We start from the raw sequence: 7225 nt of genomic DNA, 5'->3' as shown, positions 1-7225 counted from the left end.
TGGTTAAGCAGCCAACTCTTGATTTCAGCTCAGGTCATGATCTCAGGGTTGTGGGATCAACCCCCGCATGGGGCTCTGTGCTCAGTGTGGAGTCCCTTGTCCCTCTCCCTCTGCTCCACTGCCTGTCCCCCCTCTCTAAAAATCAATCAGTCAATCAATCAATCTTAAAAAAAAAAAAAAAAAGCACTCTGTGGACCAGCTGGGGCCTTGGAAGTGGCTGCATATGGTAGCCTGAAAATGCAAACATTAAAGAACTAGTAATCTCAAGTACAAATTTAATTACCTTGGGCCAAATCTTAACATTTTATTAATTTGACCATTCAATATGTTTATATTATCAGATCAATTTATTGTAGTGATTATATCCAGTCATACCCTCTCCACATACTAAGTTAAAAAAGGAATATAAAGGAGATCTTCTAGGGGCACATGGCTGGCTTGGTCTGTAGAGCATGAGACTCTTGATCTCAGAGTTGTGAGTTTGAGCCCCATGTTGGGTATAGAGATTACTTAAAAATAAAAATCTTTAAAGGAGATCTTCTAAAAAAGGGAATACAAACAAAGCAGAAAGATTATACTGGAAAGGTTTATTGTTTCCCTTTTGTTGACCAATCTTTAGGGTAGAGTTTTATGACTCTCACAAAGCAAACCTTGTTTTAGAACCATTTATATTTCAACTACTAATCAAGAAAATAATTGCTACAAGTGCCAAGACTCAAGGCTTAGATGTATCCCCTGAATTGATTTCTTTGCTGGAGCTAAAATTTAAAAGGTTGCTGAAAGACAGCCAACTCAATGATGTATTCTCTTTTGAAATCCTTCTAACTATCTCAGCTTTTCACTTCTCATATAGAAATGCATGATCTTCCTTATTGGCTCTGCATTCTGGTCAAATTTACTAGTATTTTAAACAAAGACGATGCTTATGTAGCATTAAAAGCTTGGCTTGATTTGCTTTTATACTTGAGTATTATTCAGTATCAACATTACACAGAAAACTGATTTAAAGAATGCTGCTTAGTCAGAGATGGAGAAACAGTAGAATAGGGCAATTTGTTTTGGAGAGTCTTAAAAGGAATCTTACTGATGCAATATACAGCTTGGATCCAAACAATAGAAGAAGGAAGTAAAATATATATCTTTATAATATTACATTTTCTTTGGATGAGTGTTGAAAAGTTCTGCTTCCTATGATTATTTAGAGGAGTAAAACCAAAGTCATATAATTGCTAGGGAAAATATATTATTTGAGAAGTTATGAGGGACTAAAGCCTGAGGTTCTCTGGTCTCCTGGGGTATCATTATTGGCTCAGTGCCAACTAAGTATCATTGCTTCTCAATGGATTTTCCTCCAAGGGTGGGTTGTATTTGATAAAACATTTACTGTGGTAAAGAGATGTGAAAGGTTAGAATGTTTGATTATATATGCATTAATTAATCCTTAATTTTATCCCTTTCTGCATTCAAGTTTCTTCCCAATTAAAAAAAAAACAGATTTAGCTATGCAATATAATGTAGTGGTTTAAACAGATTTTATGCCACCCAACAGCTATGTATTTTTTTCTGGCACAAATAAAGGACCATTTTAATTATTGTTGTTTCATTTAAAATTTTAAATACTTTTAACATTGATGTTTTATTTTTAAGATAGATATAGTCATATTAGTGTTTTATCCCAAACAGTGCATTTTTTACCATTAATTCTAATTAGGCTTTCATATGTGGCAAATGGAAGGATAGAGTAGGTAGTCAAGAAAAATTACCAAACTAACATTTAGTAACTTAGGGACAGGGTTTGCCACGACAAACTGTAAAAAAAAAGACATATTTTGAATCTCAGAAAATAATAATCTATTGGTTGCATGTTACAATTTCTTTTAGAAAAATGGTCCTTTTGAATTCTCTGAAGCCAAAAGGAAAAAAATATTATTTGAGAAGTGAATTGGATGCTGAGGAAAACTTCCTATGTTCAGTGATGTATCTTAAAAGTTGAAATAGTCATTTCTCTGATTTTTGTAATGTGTCTTAACTTCAGCACACCAAACACTAAACACAGTGTAATAGGTTGTACAGAAATGCCGAGATAGGTAATAGCTTACGTGTTCTGTTTTGTATATAAAAAAAAATCATTATTATATAGTATAAACCCTGTAGAATGCTGACACAGAAAAATCTATGTTCAAATCAGTTCTTTTTTATTTATTTATTTATTTATTTATTTATTTATTTATTTGACAGAGAGAGACACAGCGAGAGAGGGAACACAAGCAGGGGGAGTGGGAGAGAGAGAAGCAGGCCTCCTGCGGAGCAGGAAGCCCGATGCGGGGCTCGATCCCAGGACCCTGGGATCGTGACCTGAGCTGAAGGCAGACGCTTAACGACTGAGCCACCCAGGCGCCCCTCACATCAGTTCTTGTCCAGATAAATGATCTCTGATGTAAACCAGACAATAATTACCCAACATATTTTCTGATCTATATTTCTATAGTAGAATCTACAGAAATAGATGAGTTGTGACTATTCCTATTTCAAAAACTATAGTTACAGGTGAGATGAGCTTTGAGAAAAGATTTCAATGACATTTGTTTTTGAAGTGAATGTCTTCTCAATTTTCTTTTTTTTTTATTGATTGATTTATATCAATCAGTAGAGGGAGTGGGAGGGAGGAGTAGCAGAGGGAGAGACAGTCCTAAGCAGACTCCACGGTGAGCGCAGAGCCCGGCTAGGGGCTCAGTCTCAGGTCCCTGAGATCACGACCTGAGATGAAACTAAGATTTGGATGCTTAACGGACTGTGTCACCCAAGTGCCCCTTTCTCCATTTTCTTATAAAATAAATCTATTACTTCAGACTTTCATTTATCAAGCATGATCTCCTTCACGGCTTCTGTGTTCTTGATGTCATTTAAATTTTGCTAATAGCAACCAATAGTTGAATACTAAAAGGAACAAAGATGAATATTGTACAATTTATGAAGTTTTTTCATGTTTGCCTCATCATCATAATGACTTGAATGGGCAGAGCTGAGAGCAGGTGTGAATATCATTGTTTTACAGATAAGAAAATGGTTTCCAAGAAGACAAATGATTTACATTGTCCCAGGCTCCAGCAGGGTGGCTGGGAGCTCTGTATAGTCTTATTCATGGCCACAACAAGCCCTGACTTAAGGAGCCAGAGTATGCCCGCCATCCTAATAGAAAGGCACTATTGTTCAGGTTATGAATAAGGAGGTATCCTCTCAGACAGGCAATGGCAGCCCCTCCTCCAGGATTTTCCTTAGCAACTCCCCAAGCTGGATACCTTAGTTCTTCTGCAGCTTCCACCCTGAAAATGATGCCCTCCTTAGGGCAAGCCTGTGTAAGTTACAGTGGGTTTCTGGGAGGGCTGCAAAAGGGATTTGTCCCTATTGAGTTTGGATTCCTTTCTGGGTAAAGGTGACATGTTATTGTGATCTAGACTAAAAGGATATAAAAATAGCTTACTTCTGTAAACCCAAACTTCAAACTAATGAGGTAAGAGGGGAGGCAATATCTCTGGTTTTATTTTAGCAACTACTTTTTTCTTGTTCCATAATTAACTCAGATTACCCCCTCCTGAATTTTTTTTAAAGAAACAAAATACAAAATATTACAGTTAGAGTAGAAGCTCTCTCTCATTCCATTCCCATCCCTCTATCCCCAGAGGTAACTAATATCCTGAAGTTGATGTGTATTTTTTCCTTCTATATATTTTCTACTTTTAGGGTATATCATGTATGGTTTACCATAGTGTTTTGTGTTCTTTCTGAGAGTTACATAAATGGCAGCATAGTATAGTTGACGTCAATCGAATCTTGCTTTTTTCCCCCTGACATTTATATTTCTGAGATTCAGCCTTGTTGATATGTGTAAATCTAGTTTGTCCTTTTTGTAAATATACTACAATTAATTTTTCCATTCCTATATTGATTGACATTTGCAATGTTTCCATTCTTTTTATTCTTAAAAACAAGTGTAAAGATGTCCTTATGCCCACATGCAAGAGCTCCTCTAGGGCTTATTCTTATGGGTAGTATTTCATGTTCACAAGGTATAAACATCATCAACTTTTTAAGGTATTGACAAATTACTCTCTCTTCCGAGAGCAGGTTATGTCAGCTCTCATTTTTTCCTATCCTCTCAGACAGTTGGATATTGACATTCTCTTTTATAGTCTAGTAGAGGTAAAATGGCATTCCATTGTTATTATAATTTGCAGTTCTCTATTAAATTGACCATATTTCCACATTTTTAATGGTCGTTTGAGTTTCCTCCTCTGTGAAATTCCTGATCTCATCCTTTGTCCATCTTTTTAAAATTAACCTTTTTTTCTTATATTTGCAGGTGTTTTTGTAGATATTGGAAGCCAGTCTTTTTGTCCCATTGCAGACCAAAAAGTAAATTCCAAAGATCTCTGTGGAATGTGGATTATTTGAGAGAAAATGATAAAATGGTAGAGAAGAACCTCAAGACCACAACATGCGTGAGTGTTCCCATATTTGTTCCTCTTAGTCCCAGAACAAAACTTTAATAACTATGTCCCAAAACAAGGATACTGCTGTGGGGGGGGGGGGGGACACCTTGGAAAGCCCTCTCAGGAGTTTTACCAATGTGCATGCAAATTCATAGAAATTATATCATTTTGTTATGATCACTTATGTAATAATAATTCAGCTTTCTATAAGGTATTTCTAGTGGGCAGTTATAAACCTGTACCATAGCATGTTTTATGTCTTTAAAAGACCCACTTTCACTGGTAGGCAGCACTAGATCTTACTCCTTCTTCTGTACCACAGCCAGCTTCCACTTTGTGGCTTGATTTTAACTTTGCTGATGGTTTCCTTGTTGGTTCAGAAATGTAAACTTTAAGAAAATCATATTTATCATTTTTATCTTTTATACTTTTTCTTCCTCAATCTTGTGAAACCTTTTCCACTCTTATGTCATAATGACATTTTCCTATATTTTCTTCTCAATGTGTTAAATACTTAGTTTTCATATTGAGATCTTTAATCTGAAATATATTTTATATATAGTATGAAGAAAGAAATACAACTTTATTTTTTCCTCTATGGATTGTCAATTTTTTTCAGTACCATTTATTGTCGAGTTCAACCATCCATTTGTAATGGCAGTTCTCTTGCTATATCAAATCCTCACATAAGTTTATGCATGCTTCCCTGTTTTCTGTTCTATTTCATTTGTCTTTTTGGTCCTCCCTGCACCAATGTCATGCTATTTTTGTTACTATAGTTATATGAGTCTTGATATCTGGTAAGTTACAACTGGTAGCTATGTAAATGTTAATTCACTTTAAATTTTGTATATAGGTTTATCTAATCTACAAATAACACCAATTGTACTTCTTTACTATAACTATTTCTTTTCCTTGTCTTATTTCATTGGTAAGTATTTTCAGTACAGTGCTGATTATAGAAGAGGTGATCGATGTCTTGTTTTCATTTTAAAGGGAATGTTTCTGTTATTTTGACATTAATGTTTGCTTTATTTTTAAATTAACATGTTATATTAAAGAAGCTTTTTTTCTATTTCTAGTTTGCTAATAGTTTTAATAATGAATGATGATTGCATTTAATCAAATGCTTCTTCTGCATCCGTTGAGATTAATATGTCTTTGTCCTTAATTTCATAAATTGCTTGATTTCATAAATTATTAAAAAATACTCTAAATATTAAGCTATCCTGACATTTCTGGGATAAGCCCTATTTTATGCCATATTAAAAAAAAAGATGGTGTTGAATCTGTCAGGCTTTTATTTGGGATTATTGGATTATATGTAAGTATTCAAAAATCACCTTATTAGAAAGGCTTTCACTGCCATGCTTATAAAAGAACAGATTTCCCCCATCCATTACTCTATTTCCTTACTCTCCATTCTTCTCTCTATAGCACTTATCATCATCTGACATATTATATATTTATTTGTTTATTATCTGTCTCCCCCAAGAGAATATAAATTCAGAGGGAGCAGACCTTTATTTTGTTCACTGCTCTTCTGTATATAACATGAGCAGAATATTTGTTTAATGGACTAATGTACTTGAGATAATTATTTTATGTAAATGAGTAAATGTATAAATGAGTGCTATTAGCCCTTTTTTTTCTTTTTCTGTCATTGTCTGATTTTGATATTAAGGTTATTCCGACTTCATAAAGTTAATTGGGTAGCTATGGAACATTTCATATAAAGTATAATTACTCCTTAGGATTTGATAATGTCTAGTGTTTTCTGATAGGTAGGAAATGATGAATGACTTGATTTCTTTAATGTTATGGTTATCTTTAGGTTTCTAAAAAATTCTTCTTGAGCTATTTTTGGTAGTTAATATTTTTCAATAAAATTGTTGCTGCTGTCTACATTTTCAGATTAATTGGCATATTAGTTTATTATTGCTGCTGTAACAAATTACTACAAACTTAGTGGCTTAAAACAACACAAATTCATTATTTTATAGTTCTGGAGGTCAGAAGTCTAAAATGAGCAGTCAGGGACTTTTCCAGTTTCCAGAGATTGGCAGCATTACTTGGCTTACTGCCCCACAATACTCTGACCCTCCTACCTCCCTCTTGTAAGGACCCTTGTGATTTCAGTGGACCCACCTGAATGATAATTCATGATACTCTTCCCATCTCAAGATCTTTAACTGAATCACATCTGCAAAGTCCCTTTTGCCAAATAAGGTAAAATTTTCACAGGTATTAGGAATTAGGATGTGGACATCTTTTGGAGGGCCATTATTCTATACCTGCCACAATTGGCATCATATTTTTCATTGTATTTTCTCCTGTTTTTCTATATTTTGCCTTTTTAAATTTCAAAATACATTTATATCTTCCTCTATCGCTTTTTCTTTTAATCAATTTGTCTATTTTATATTATATTTGCCTTATTAACTATACCCTGAACAACTGTAGCAGGAGTGGAGGGTTTATTGTAAAGGTTGGAAAGGCATGGTCAGCCATACTGGCAGTTCTGTTCAAGTTAATTTCCTCCCACCTGTCATTTCCCAGTAGTTCATCAAACAAAACTACTTTCTTTGTACTCTGAGCGTTCTAAGTAACCCCTGTCAGCATGCTTCCTAACTCAGTGTTAAAGGTAATGGTTCATCCTAAACATTTTCACTCCTCGTCCCACTGTCGAACTGCTCATTCTCTACGACTGAGACCTCTGAGCTTCCTTTCTCTCG

This window comes from Halichoerus grypus, chromosome 12, assembly GCF_964656455.1.
Source record: "Halichoerus grypus chromosome 12, mHalGry1.hap1.1, whole genome shotgun sequence".
In the NCBI taxonomy this organism is placed as follows: domain Eukaryota; kingdom Metazoa; phylum Chordata; class Mammalia; order Carnivora; family Phocidae; genus Halichoerus; species Halichoerus grypus.
The sequence above is the reverse complement of the archived record's forward strand: the minus strand, read 5'-3'. Positions refer to the sequence as shown.